Below are 14,976 nucleotides of genomic sequence, written 5' to 3' on the forward strand. Positions count from 1 at the left end.
TGTGAATATTACAAGAACAGGTTCACCTGTACTTCAATGGTTTCATCCAAGCGCAAGGTGAAATATCTGGTAGGATACATATGTATTTGTTAGTCTACATTTTGTGCCATTAATATTAGATGACATACAACAAGTTCATTCGATAAAAGGAATTTTGCCAATGATGTTGTTACGGACTGCATGTTTATGTTCCCCCAAATTCGTGTGTTGAATCCTTAATCCCCAATGTGATGGTGTTTGGATGTAGGGCCTTTGGGAGGTGGTTATGTTTAGATGAGGTCATCAGGGTGGAGCCCCCATTATAGGATGAGCGTCCTCATAGAAGAGTAAGAGACCAGAGCTCTTGCCCTCTCTGCCATATGAAGATACAACGAGAAGACAGCTGCCATCTATAAACCAGGAAGAGGGTCTTCACCAAGAACCTGCCCATGCTGGCAGCCTCATCTTGGACTTCCAGTCTCTAGAACTGTGAGGAACAAACGTTTGTTGTTTAAGCATACAGTCTATAGCATTCTGTTACAGCAGCCTTAACTAAGAGAGTTGTGTTCTGTCTTCTTTTTTTTTTAAAGATTTTATTTTTTTTCTTTTTCTCCCCAAAATCCCCCGGTACATAGTTGTGTATTTTTAGTTGTGGGTCCTTCTAGTTGTGGCATGTGGGATGCCACCTCAGCATGGCTTGATGAGTGGTGCCATGTCCACGCCGAGGATTTGAACTGGTGAAACCCTGGGCCGCCGAAGCGGAGGGCGCGAACTTAAGCACTTGGCCACGGGGCCGGCCCCGTGTTCTGTTTTCTTTTTAGCGCATATTTTTCATTAACTGTAGAGACATTGTCAACAATATGATTTCTATATTTTTGCTAGAAAGTATACAATAATGAATAATGCTTCTGTAGTTTTGTCTTTTCCTCTTCTTTAGTAATAAATATCACTAAATTTAGTAATAAATAAATTTTGTGAGGAAAAAGTTTTGTAATTGTTTTGAAAAAGCACAATTGATTTACAAAAGAGACCGTTGTGCTTTGTTTGGAAATGAAGCATAAGCCTTGACAATGTTTTATAACTCAAACTACCATGGGAACCAGAAGGAAATGGATCACATGTCCAATAAAATTCAATATCAAGGCTTATGCAAAATAACCATAACTGAAGATGCAGTTGTTCCAGCCTATTTTGTATTTGCTCTGGAGTCATATTTCTCATATATGTTTATGATATTGATCTAAGTTACAATGTTAGGTTAATATTTTCTTTAGTACTATTATGCTTCAATAAGCCAACTCTAAACCATATTCTCTGCGCTTGGGGCTTACAAATTTGACATTAGACAATAGTAACGACGAAGTGCAATAGAAACAATAAAAACTCAGTCATCACAAATGTAAGTAATAAGCAGGCAAATGATGTGAAAACATGTTAGTTGAAGTGAATTGCAACGTGTTAACTGGATGTTAGTTATGGTGACTAATCCGCCTAATCTTTATAGTGTATATACACATTTAGTGGTGTAACGATTGGTAAGAAATGAAGAGAATTCCCTTGGAATTCATAGGTAATATTGCATCTAATCTTTGTGAAATTTATACAAATGAAAAGAATTTTTCCTCTGAAATCACCAAACCACCTGCAGATCATTTGGTAAACCCTAGAGGCATTTTGAAGACCACACACTGAGAAACTTTGGGTAGGAAGAGTGGTTTCCATATTCTTTTTTTTTTTTTTTTTGAGGAAGATTAGCCCCTAGCTAACATCTGTTGCCAATCCTCCTCTTTTTTTTGGCTGACCAAGACTGGCCCTGAGCTAACATCCATGCCCATCTTCCTCTACTTTATATGTGGGATGCCTACCACAGCATGGCTTGCAAGGCAGTGCCATGTCCACACCCGGGATGCAAACCAGCGAACCCCGGGCCACCGAAGCGGAACGTGCGGACTTGACTACTGCACCACCCGGCTGGCCCCTCCATACTCTTTTAACCATACATCTTTTCAGTAAAATCCTGACTATAAATGTTTATCAATTAGTGATAACTATATATGTTCACTTCTCTTCCAAATTTTATGTACATTTAAAGCCTACACTTAAGTATAAAATAAAAAATATAAAGACAAAGTAAATCATGTTTTAAAAATAACTTTACATAAATGACACAAAAATACAGCACTTTTTAATATTTATAATTATATATACTATTTCAGTGAGATCTTTGTTGTTAAATATACTTCATTATTTTTGAAAACCATGATCAACATTTTATGATACAATGATTAAAAGGATTGGTTCTAATTTCAATTCATTTTGATATTTGGTTTTAATGGATTGTTCTAACTCTATAGAAATGATTCCTTAGAAAGATATACAGATCCCAAAGGAGAAGGTACATCTTTGGCCATATTTAAAAATTTTGATAAAAATTTTTCAGGTTTAGTGGCCAATTACATAAATGCTGTTTATATTTTTAAAAACTTTGCTTTTTTGATATTTATTTGTGCTTTCTCATTAATATTACCTTTAATCTATAGTTTCTTGGCAGGAGTCTTTTCAAGACACTTATTTTGTGAAAGTTAACATCGCTAAAATTATATAATCTGTAATGAAATGCAGTGCATAGTGACAGCTTCAAATACACTGAAGGCAGGAGTGACAGCACTGTGGACAGTCCCTCTGCTCTTATCTCAGAGGTCACGTAATTCAGAATTAGTGTCGAGCCACATTAACTATTGGTAAAACTTAGTTTCTTTTCTTTTTCTTTTAAAATTAAATAAATAAAAGCGTGATTCAAATGTTTTTTTTCCTGTTCCATTATGTGTTATTTTGCACACTTCTTGGAATGTCTACACACTCATTTTGGAGACCACGTCCTTTATATCTATATCTGCTGCTGCATCCTGGGAGCCAGTTAGGCCTGGAAGTTCTGTCTTTAGTAGTCAATGTATAAGCAAATTGTAGGAGAGAAAGATTATTATCAACTGACTATCTTTTCTTATTTTTATTAATAGAACCTAGCATGATTTCTAGCTGGGCATGTGGTCCACTCGGCTAGAAACCACTTTTTCCACCTGTCTTGCAACAAAGTGTGGCCACGTGAGTATGGTCCGGCCAGTGGGCTGTGAGCGGAAGTGATGTGTGCAACATCCAGGTCATGAATTTAGAAAGGAGGCCTTTTTGCATTCCACTTCTTCTTTCCACTTCCCACTGAATTACAAATGGCAACGCCAGAGCATCCAACCCGCAGCCAGGGATAGAAATTACCCGTTGAAGGGCAGAGCCATCCTGTCCTGGACTGCTAATGTAAAAGAGAAATAGACTTCTGTTTTATTTGAGCCATTGTATTTTGTGTTTTCTTGTTATAGCAGCTGGGCTTGTTTATCCTAATATAGATCCACATTTGTTTGGATAGAAGAAGCATTCCAAGGGACAACATTTGCCGGTGGCTTTGTCACTAGCGACTAGAACCAAATGCAAGTAAATTTTGACTCACCTGTTCTATCTTGACTATAGATGATAGAAGCAGAACAAAAGGTCAGAATATGTTTAGATGATTTCAAAGCAAGATAGTATTAGCTACTATCATTTATCAAGCACTTAACTAGTGTTAGGAACTTTCAATATATTCTATTTTTAATCTTCAAGCAACTTTATGAATTGGAATTACTATTCCTATTTTACAGATAAAATATATTTGTCCAGAGAGTTAAAGCCTACAGAATTACTAAGAGACAAAATCTAAGAATCCAGTCTTTGGTCTCGTTCCATTCTGACTTTGCCTTTCTAGATCTCTTTTAAAGATAAAAAAGCTATAACTTGATGGATAGAGGGACAGTAAGGTTTTGCCAAAATTTTTAATACAAGAGAGTTCTGACTTTTTTTTTTAGAGATACTGAAGCTATGGCTGTGAAACTGCCCCACAAAGAAACAGTCAGAATAATTTGGCATATTGAGGCCATTTATTCCATCAAGATGTATCATGTTTGACCTGAAAAGTTGGTCAACGTGATCTGCTGCTGAGATCACCATCAGAAATAAATATGTTGGGAGAAGTAATGCAAAAGGAAACCTCGATTTATGTGAATTGCATCAATTTTCACAGGGTTGGGTGATTAAAAGGACGCACGAGATTCCCTATGGTATATTCGCTTAAGCCTAAATACAGGTAAAGGATGATTGTACAGCAGGAGAACAAAGGCACAAATATCAGAGAGGCACAAGACCTTCTGGCGCAGCTCCCAGGTTCCTTTCTCAGCCACGCGGGATGTACTTTGTCTTTGGATTATGAGCCACCAATATAGGTGCAAGTTGCCTTGATCTCCGGGAAATGAGTCCCATGTAAGGAGATGTCTTTTATACCCCTCTGGTCATGTAGCTCAAACCAGGCTTTATGACAAAGCTCAATAACAGAAACCAAGAGAACACACAAAAACCAGGTGCAAACCATTAATCTGTATATTTTTCATAAATAATGCTGATAAGCTGGTATAGGTTGCCCCTGATTTGTCTTGGACCCTAACTCAGGATTATATTCATCACTAATCAGTACATTTCATTCAGGTTTGGCCAAGGGTCAGCCCCATGACTCAAAGCATCTCAAGGGAGAGAGATAAGGTTGCAACAGATCAGCTGAGAGCAACCCTGTTCTCACACCATCCACCCCCTGACCCTTGGTCAAGCTTTCTTAATTACAAATTGGTCATGATCATTCTTTTTTCTTTATTTTCCTGACATTTATAGAACAGAAAAAGCAGAAAGATAAACACCAAACTACTAATCATTTGTAGCATTCAATGAGATATTGGTATTGCTTTAAGGAAACATTTCGGCTTTTCAAATATTCCAGCACAAAATTGTTCATAATCCCATACGAACTTGACTTTTTTTTTGTCTCCACTACCTAAAAAAGATCCTGAAAAGAATATTAGACTATGGTTACTGGAGAAGCAGAGAAGGTCCAGGTTAGAGATGCACAGAAAATTCTAATGTGTGAGCATCCTAGTAGATGTGTGGAACACAGTGCCGTGGAGTCTGAAAGAGGCAATAGGAGGAAAATCAAGATTTGTTTGGCACAAGGGATATGAGGAAGCAGTTGGGAGAGGACCTCAACCATGGGACAATAGTTCAGAATCAGTGTTCTTATTTCTAGGACCAGTGCAGAGCAAAAGAAGATCTCAGAAATATCAGGCAATATATCAATATTCACTAATTCAAATTTAGTTATAAGAAGGGCATGGCACCTTGAGCTCAACTAGGACACCAGAGAACCCATTAGTTCACTCATTTACTCATTCATCCATTTTCTTTCTTTAAATACATATTTATTGATTACCCACTATGTGGCACAAATTAGGTGCAGAATATACATGGCTAAGCAAGACAGAAAAAAGTCCCTATTCTCAATATTTATATTTTGATGAGTGACTAACAGAAGGTTACCTTGATTTTAGGCTGGTGATCTAAAGCAGAGATGCTTTAATTCCTCCCAAATAGGAATAACATTGGTTCCAGAGTCTAGAGTAAGAAGAAGCTGAGGGAGATGGCTTAGCATCCTTAGATTTGGGCTTTGGAGGGATGTGCCAGCAGAAAGTCAAACAGATTATTTCACTGCCTACATCTTCAGAATGGAGGGCTAAGAAATTACATAGTTTGTGTTGAAAATCTAAATTCATGTAGAAAATTCAGACTCCCAAATCTTCTGTTATTGCCATGATAGAATTGTGTCTTGGTGTAACTGGTTGTTTCAACATTCCACTTGACTTTGTTATTATAGATCTAGAGTAAAGTGAAGCACAGACTGAGAAAACGTGTAAGATTTTGCTCCATTGATGGTTGTTTATAATAGTAGACGTTTAACAAAGGCTCTGCTCAAGCATGGCAGATCTGTTATAACAGTCAAACCATAATATTGTCCTGCCTCATCACTCAATATAAGTACTTACTATATCCAAGCTCAATGGGTTAAAAGATTCAAATGTAAAGATAAATATCTTCTATCAACTATGGAAATATAGCTTTCGTGTTATCTCGCTTCCTGGAGCTTTCATAAGCTGACATTTATTTCACGTTACCTTATTTTAATACTGAAATAATGAGCACCAATTCATGCAGTTACGCTTGATAACAGTAGAACTAGAAACTTCACTAGCCAGTCAAACTTCTTGTTGCTTAACGGTGAGGGAAAGAGCCTTTATTTCCATTTCATTAAAACTTTGACTGCTACTTTACTCTGTTAAAGAAATAGAATAAATTCTCGTGGAATTAGCTGGCAGTTTTTAAAACTCTTATGCAAATTGGTAGCAGAGCTTAAGCAATTATAAGAAAAGCTGATAACTATGGAAAATATGACAAAATGGAGTGCTTTGAATTATATACACATATGTGGCTGCTTTTAAAGGTTGAACATGAACCAATAGCTATGTTATAAAAAAAATGAGGTTTCTGAAGTATGTGCAGTGTGCAGAATGAAACCTGTATCTTTGAGAAGAAAATTTAAGTGAAAGAAAAGCAAAAGAAATATATTGGGGTCTTAGAAAAAATACTGGAACAACAACAGATTTTGTAGTAATCAGAACATGAAGAGTGAAAAATGAAGACACCGAGTGAGAAAGTGTACCCCTGACAATTTGGGGAGCTCCTGTTTTCATTTGCTAGAAACAATGGATCCCACCACCGTGCTCAAACCTATAATCATAGCTCCTGCCACAAAAAGGTCATTCTGGATTTGTATTTTGGTTTATGTAATTATTTGCCATTTATTTGTCTTTTGATGAATGCTACCTGTACTTCAGAAATGGAGATCTTATTTTCAAAAGCTATTCTTAAACAGTATTTTGAAAAACAGTGGTGTATCTTGAGGGGAAAAAAGCACAAACAAACAAATCACAGCTTTGCTGACTTTAGAATTCTTGGCCCATTTTTCATTTGTTTCAATTATAGAATCTAATTAAACAATAATCCTTGCACATTTCATTGTAAGAAAGATTAAGCAGCAGATGCCAAGGTTAATTATTGGACAATTGAGTCTACCAATGAATGGGGAATGCTGTAATTAGACTCATGTAAAGAGAGTGTGAATTTGCACTTTTCGGATGTGTAAAAGCATAACAGAAATGCATATTGCTACAAATAAACAATGAGGAATGGAAATCTCTGCATCCAGTATCCTTAGCTGGGCTTAGACTGCACCAGAGGTTCATAGAGAGAAAGCTTAGTTAGCATGTCTCAATGCTGGATTGAGATCTACATTTAAGTACACTCTTATTCTTAGTAGATTAGTGTCTAGACAGTGAACAAGAGCCTGCAATAGAAAGCACAACTTTACTGTAGAGAATAGGAAGAAGTCTGGATTTGGAACCAAATGAAACTGGCTGAGCTGTGTAACCTTAGACACGATTTAGAAATTTTCTGGACCTTGGTTTCTATAAAATGGAAAAGTTGGATTAAATAGTCTTTAAGGTTTTTCTTAACTCTAAATTCTGCAACTTCTTTTAAATTTTACAGTTAATACCCTCCCTGGTCAACTTTTTTTTATTATGAAAGCAAAATGAGGTTTAACTCTTGGCCGCTGGCATTTCAGAAGTACGTGTTCGATGGAGTTTGGTTAGTGATACTACTATATTCAGACCATTTAACTTTAATGAAATAATTGGTTCTCCTTTTACTAATATTAAAATCTTTCATCAGTTCAGTATTTCAAAACACACAGTACAATCTCTCAGTGCATAAAGCATCTTCCTCATGCTGTGGGCCTCCTGAATAGCGAGACATTGTGAACTACAGCATCATCTCAGGAGTGCTTCCCGAGGATCACCACTCAATTATGATTTAAATAAGGGTTGTCTTGGGGTAGCCAAAGAATCTGATTTTGAAAGTTAATTGAGTGCATCTCTTTAGAGAACAAAACAGAAGAACAACAAATTAAAAAATAGCTGATTGAAACTATATAGTTGGTGGTCTAAGATATCCAAATTGACTAATTTCCACCATTACTGAATTTCAATTAAGAAATGATTGTTGACAGGCTGGCTCTGTGGCCAAGGGGTTAAGTTCACGCTCTCCACTGCGGCGGCCCAGAGTTTGGATCCTGGGTGCGGACATGGCACTGCTTGTCAGGCCACGTTGAGGCAGCGTCCCACATTCCACAACTAGAAGGACCTGCAACTAGGATATACAACTATGTATGGGGGGTTTGGGAAGATAAAGCAGGAAGAAAAAAAAGAAAACACAAGATTGGCAACAGTTGTTAGCTCAGGTGCCAATCTTTAAAAAAAAAAAAAAAAGAAATGATTGTTGAGTAGACAAATGTTCAAGAAATATTTTTGCTGGCAAATGGAAGCTCCACATAGTTTTCTAAGAACCTTTTTTATTAATATATGTTTGATTTGAACTGCCACAGACAACTGTGGGAGCATTTGTCCAAATAGCACTATGATGATTAAGGGATTGATATCTTTATGTAGTGCCTGAATCAGTTAGGAGTTTTTTAATTCCACTTGATAGAAAATACAAAAGTAACAGTTATTTAAAGAAGATAGAAGAGGATTCCTCTCTTGGATAAAATTCTAGAGCAGACTACCTAATATTAATTACTATTATGACTAGGTTAAAAAGCAGAAACTGCAAAATATGTAAAGTAATTTTTTTCTTCATTAAATTAGCCAGTGGTTTTAATGAAATTAACAAACCACTAGCCAACTTAAGAAAAAAAGTGAGAAGACACAAATGCACAAAATAAGAAATGACAGAAAAAAGTGAGAAAGCACAAATACACAAAATAAGAAATGACAAGATGGGGTAACTTTTGTAAGAGTAGAAAATAAAAAGTGATAATAGATTACTCTATAGACTCCTCTATGAAAATGTTTGAAAAATAAATTAAATGGCTAATTTTCTATGAAAATAATTTTACCAATCATATTCCCATTTATATAGAAAGCCTAAACAGACCAATTTTTATAGAAGAACTGGAGAAAGAGAAAGCAGTGACTCCACTAGGAAACATTGGGCCCAGATGGTTTTACAGAGATATTCTACCCAAACCTTAAAGACCTTTTAGTCCTAATGCTATAAAAATTGTCCCAATTTTTTTTAAGACTCCAATTATACTTCAATAAAGCTGAAAAAAAGCAGTCAAATGCGATATGGTAAGCTTTATTAAATCCTGTCTCAAAAAGAAAACCAGTTATAAAAATATTTTGAGGACAGTTGGAGAAATTTGAATATGACTAGATATTAAATCATTATTAAGTTATGATAATGTCTTTATTTTTAGGGGATGCACGTGGAATTATTTAGGGCCATAACATCTGCAACAACAACAAAACCATAAAATTGTTCCAAAGGATAGAAATTATTGGGAAACTTCACATTTATTTTTTTTTATTCTGTAAGTAAAATATGTAACTCTGATAAAAGTAGTACAAAAGAAAATAATCACAGACCAATATCACTGATATTGATGTAAATAAACTATTAGTGAACTAAATATAACACATGTAGAAGATAGTGTACCAGGACCAAATGGAATTCATTACAGGAATGCCAGGTGGATTTAAAATTAGGAAATCCAGGGGGCTGGCCCCGTGGCAGAGTGGTTAAGTTCAAACGCTCCGCTTCGGGGGCCCAGGGTTTCGCCGAGAAGAGTCCTGGGCGCGGACGTGGAACCGCTCATCAAGCCATGCTGAGGTGGCATCCCAAATGCCACAACTGAAAGGACCCACAACTAAAAAAATACACAACTAAGTACTGAGGGGCTTTGGGGAGAAAAAGGAAAAATAAAATCTTAAAAAAAATTAGGAAATCCAATAATAAAATACCCCATATAAAGTTCTAAGAACAAAAATCATATGATTATCTATAAATGTGGAAAAAAGCCCCACCCCACATTCTAGAAAAAAACGTAAAGCATAAAAAGATAGGAACCTATGTATACTTAACATGAGTTTACATATAATTACATATTGATTTATATGACATATAAATTACGTACATATTTAATTTTATTTATCTATCTATCTACTCTACATATTTTGGTCCTAAAGCCAGCATTTTATCTAACGGTGAAACATTAGTGGCATTTCCACTAAAAATATGAAAAGAAAGAATGTTGTTATTTAACATTGTACTGAACATATTAGTCAATGCAGTTAGACAAGAGAAATCTATTAGTGCCATAAAAATTAGAGAAGAAGAAATAAAACTATTTTATTTCTATTTGCACATAATATGGCAATATACTTGAAAATTCTATAGAATCAATGATAAAACTCAGCTTTTAGGATGACAGTGATAACTCAAACAATAAAATAATTCATATTTGTAGCAAAATATGAAATTATAGAAATCAGTCTTCACATACGTAAATTATAACCAGTATAAGATATAATGTTTGAGAAACCCCATTCACAATAGCAACAAGAATATGTAAAATTTATATGAGAAAAACTCAAACATTTTTGAAAGACACAAAATTAGACTTGATTAAATAGAAAGACGTTCCTTGTTTTGGGATAGGATTACTGAGCATTATAAAGATGTTATTTCTCCCTAAATTAATTTATTAGTTTAATGTGATCCCAATTAAAAAACCAACCAAACAGCTTTTCTTTCTGAAATTAGACAAGTTAATACCAAAGTTCATGTGGAAAAATAAACATAAGAAAATAGTTAAGAAAACATTGAAATAGAAAAGTTATGGAAGGTTGAGACTAACCCTCCAGATATGAAAATATAAAAATTAAGCCCTCTGTAATTAAAACTGTAAATTACTGGCATATAAATAGCCATACAGAATCAAATCGAAATCTAGATGTAAACCCAAATACACATGGCAGTATAGGAAATGGTAAAGGTGTTGTCTCGAATTGCTGGAGCAAAGGTGGATGTTTTAATAAATGGTGCTAGGACAACTGGATAGACATCAGAGAAAAGAAAGTTTGGTCCATTGTCGCACTAGGAAAAACTCCAAACTGATGGGAGATTTAAGTGTCAAAAAATGAAACCATATCAGTACCAGGAGAAACATGGGTGACTTCCTCTATACTCTGGGTATGGGGAAAGGCTTTCTAACTATGGCTCAAAATCTAGATGCAATAGACAAAAGATTGATGAATTTGATTACATAAAAATAGATAACTTTAGCATGGCAAAAAATATCATTAACAAGTCTGGAAACACAATAAACAGGAAGATAATATTAACAAAATATATTTAGAAAAAGAAATAAATCTCTAATATATAAAGAATCCTTAAAAGTTGAGAGAGATCCTTCACATTTAGTAGGAGGGCTAGAATCAACATGACAGACAGTAACATACGTTGGTGAGGTTGTGGAGAAGCTGGAATCCTCCCACATTGCTGATGTGAATGTAAAATGGTACAATGCTTTGGAAAACAGTTTGGCAGTTCTTCAAAATTTTCAGTGCAGAGTTACCGTATGACCCAGCAATTCTACTCCTAGTTATATAGCCAAGAGAACTGAAAACATATGTCCATCCAAAAACTTGCACACTACTGTTTACAGCAGCATAATTCATAACAGCCAAAAAGTTGAAACAGGTGAGATGTCCACCCGCTGTTGAATAAACGAAATGTGATATAACCAAACAATGGAATCTTATTTGACAATAAAAAGGAATGAACTTCTGATACATGCTGCAACACAGATGAACCTCAAAAACATCATGCCATGTGAAATAAGCCAGACACAAAAGGCCACGTATTGTATGATTCTGTTTATAAGACATGTCCACAATAGGCAAATCCGTAGAGAGAGAGAGAGTGAGCTAGTGGTTGCCAGGAGCTGAGAATAGGGGCAATGGGGAATAATTGCTGACATACGGGATTTCTTTTTGGAGTGATGAAAATTTGGAATTATGTATCTATCTGGAATTAGATGTGACGATGGTTGCACAGTTCTGTAAATACACTAAAAACCATTGAACTGGACACTTTAAAAAGATGAATTTTATGGTATATGAATTATATCTCAATGTTTTTAATGAAGGGGAAAATTCCAAAATCTAGATTACAAAATCTGCAAATGACATGAAGAGACAATTCATTTTAAAAGATATATTTTTAAAAGGCCATTAAGAATAATTTTATTCATGGTAATGGTCTATTTATATTTCTCTCTCTTTTGGAATCCTTTTTGTTTCCTTAGATATTTTCCAGAAAAATAGCTATTACATCCAGGCGTTTATATTTATCTGAATAAAGTTAAGCTCATAATTCTGTGATTGTTTCTGAAATATTGGTTTTGTTTTTCTCCTTGACTCAAGAGTTATTTAAGACTTTATTACTCAAAATTGGTCTGTAAACCAGCAGCTTTGGGCTGATCTGGAATCTGGATAGAATGCAGAATCTCCAAACTCACTCCCCATCTGCTAGTCCAAACCTTCATTTTAACATGTGATGTGTAGGCACGTTTTATTTCTATGTTTCACTACATGTGCATTTTTATAAATTTCCTTGGATGTTTGAGAAGAGAGCGTGGATTTCTCAAACACTGTTGAATATTTATCTATTGGAGCTATCTTATTTATTGTCATTTACATTCTTCATAGCCTTACTTTTTTTTTGTCTCCTTGATTTCTCATTGTATGGGGAAATTAAAATCCTTTTATTTTGTTTATATTTTCTTGTGTTTCCTATAGTTTTTGCTTTATTAGTTTTGGTGCTGTATATATTTTTTGATGTACAAATTCATGACAAGTTCATTGTGTATTGTACCTTTTATTTTTATGAACTGTCTACCATGCCTTGTTTAATGCTATATAATTCCATGAATTCAGTGTTCCCATCAGGGCTTTCCCGTTGGTTCCTCTATCCATCAATGGTTTGGTTGGATTTTATCATCAAGTCGTATTTTCAGCAATGGCTCATGGGTACTATATTCCTAAAATTCTTTACATTTGAAATTGTTTGCCTTCATAAATTTCTCAGTGTTATACATTGTTTCTATGGCAACTTTGCTGAATGCTTCCTTATATTCTAGTATTAACACTACTATGAATAATTTTAAGGCCAGCCCAGTTTTCTCCCTTACAAGTAAATTGACTCATTTGCTTTTATGCCTAAAAGTTTGCCGTAGATGACTATTTGCTGCCTTGGAACCCTGTTTGATTTTGTAATTACCTTAGATTTTCCACATTTTAAAAATAAAGTATTTTATAAGTAGTTGTGTTATAATAAACCTGGCTGTATTTCGTAAACCTTTACTCTGTACTTTCAGCCTCCACCTTGAAATCTGCTAGTTATGCATGCACAGTGAGCAGAGTTTAGAATGCTGTTAAATCTGACAGTTGACCAGCAGTAACCCATTTCATTTGCCTTGACCCTTTCCAGACACAACCTAATAACACCTCCCGTTCAAGTTCAGTAGGCAAGGCACGCACTGATGGAGTACTGGCAAACACAAACAGTTGAAATAGCTAACTCTATTGGTGTCTCGTGGTGGTGGATGGAATACTCTTTGCTGCTGCCTCTGTTGGCCATTTGGTGCACCTGTCGGTGGTTCTGTGGCCTGGGCCATTGCCTTTGAGATACAGAGAAGCTTCAGGAAGGGAAGTTCTTTGTGCTAGTAGCTCAAAGCAAGGGCAGAGACTCTGCTAGATGAATAGAGGTCCCTGGCTGCATCAGGCAGGGATTCCCAGAGCTCAAAGAGAATCCTGGAAGTCTCAGGTCTTTTGCATCATGTTTTGGCATTTGTGCCCCTTCAGCAGACCTGGGTTGGCAGCTACATTCCTGCTTGTCATCTTCTTTCTCTCCTCCCTCTTAGCTCACCTGCTTCCTGCAAAAGTGGCATGTTTGTCTGGCACCTTGCTTAGCTGTGCCTCTTCTGCCACTCTAAGCTGTTGACTGTAGGTCAGGGATTCTTACAGAGTCTTCTCATATTCCTAGCTCCAAGCAGGGGTCATTGGCTTGCTTGCTCTTGGTTTGCCACTTACTTTTGGAGAGCTCCTTAGGGTACCTGAGACCTGGACAGAAATATGTTCCCTCTCAAAATCCCTTCTTGACTTGGTCTTAAATTTAATGGCTATTTTAAATAGATTCTGGGTTGAGGCTGTGGTGTTGTCTAGTATCATGAAATATGTTTTTTTCTTCTTTCTGTTTTTAATCTTTGTGGTTTTTTCTAGGTTTCAGTGAGTGGAAGGGTGGGAGAAATGCTTTTATACCTCTGTTTTAGCTCTGTCTTGGCCCCCCATTTGGCCTTTCAGTGGCTGACTATCCCTCCTGTACAAAGATTAGTCCATCCTACTACCTTCTTTTCCTCTGGATTCATTTTTTTCTGTCTCTCTCTCTCTCTCCTCTTTGTCCCTTTCTTTTTGTCTCTAACATAGATAACATATACACATACTCGGACATATATACTCACTCAAGTCTAAGATCAGAGTAGAAAATCTAAGTTTCTTATTTAGTGTGAAGTAAGTACTTGTAGGTTAGGAATGAAGATCACTCTGTGATTTGGTGAGGAAAGAGAAGAAGAGGAAATAAATAGAGCCAAAAAATTTGCTGGGATTGATGTAAGTAATGCTTTTGAACTCAGCTGAAGTAGGCTTTTTCCTTTTCTTTAAATCTCTGTTCCAGCTGATTACTTGCAACTCTGATGTTGCCTAAATAAGGAACAGATTCTGGGGGCCTATATAAATGGACTCACAATATCCTTTAAAGGGCAATAAACTATGCTTTTTCAAGGTATTTCTAAAGGAGAGTCAATCTATTTCCATTCAGTTGCTCTGATACTGCCATTCAAAAAATATAAATAAAAAATAAGATATGCTGGATCGTTGCTGAATAGTTCTGTCTTTTGGTTTCTTTTTTTATGTGAGATGAATTTAGAAAACTACTGTAAATACTAAAATTATAGGATGCTTCCCAGGAAAGACTATCTTTCATCCAAATCACTTAGATGGTTATGGGTCTTTGGAAAGACTTTGGTGTTTATTCTGTTTGAAATAGGGAGCAACTGTAGAGTTTTGAGGAGTG

This window comes from Equus caballus, chromosome 2, assembly GCF_041296265.1.
Source record: "Equus caballus isolate H_3958 breed thoroughbred chromosome 2, TB-T2T, whole genome shotgun sequence".
Lineage (NCBI taxonomy): Eukaryota > Metazoa > Chordata > Mammalia > Perissodactyla > Equidae > Equus > Equus caballus.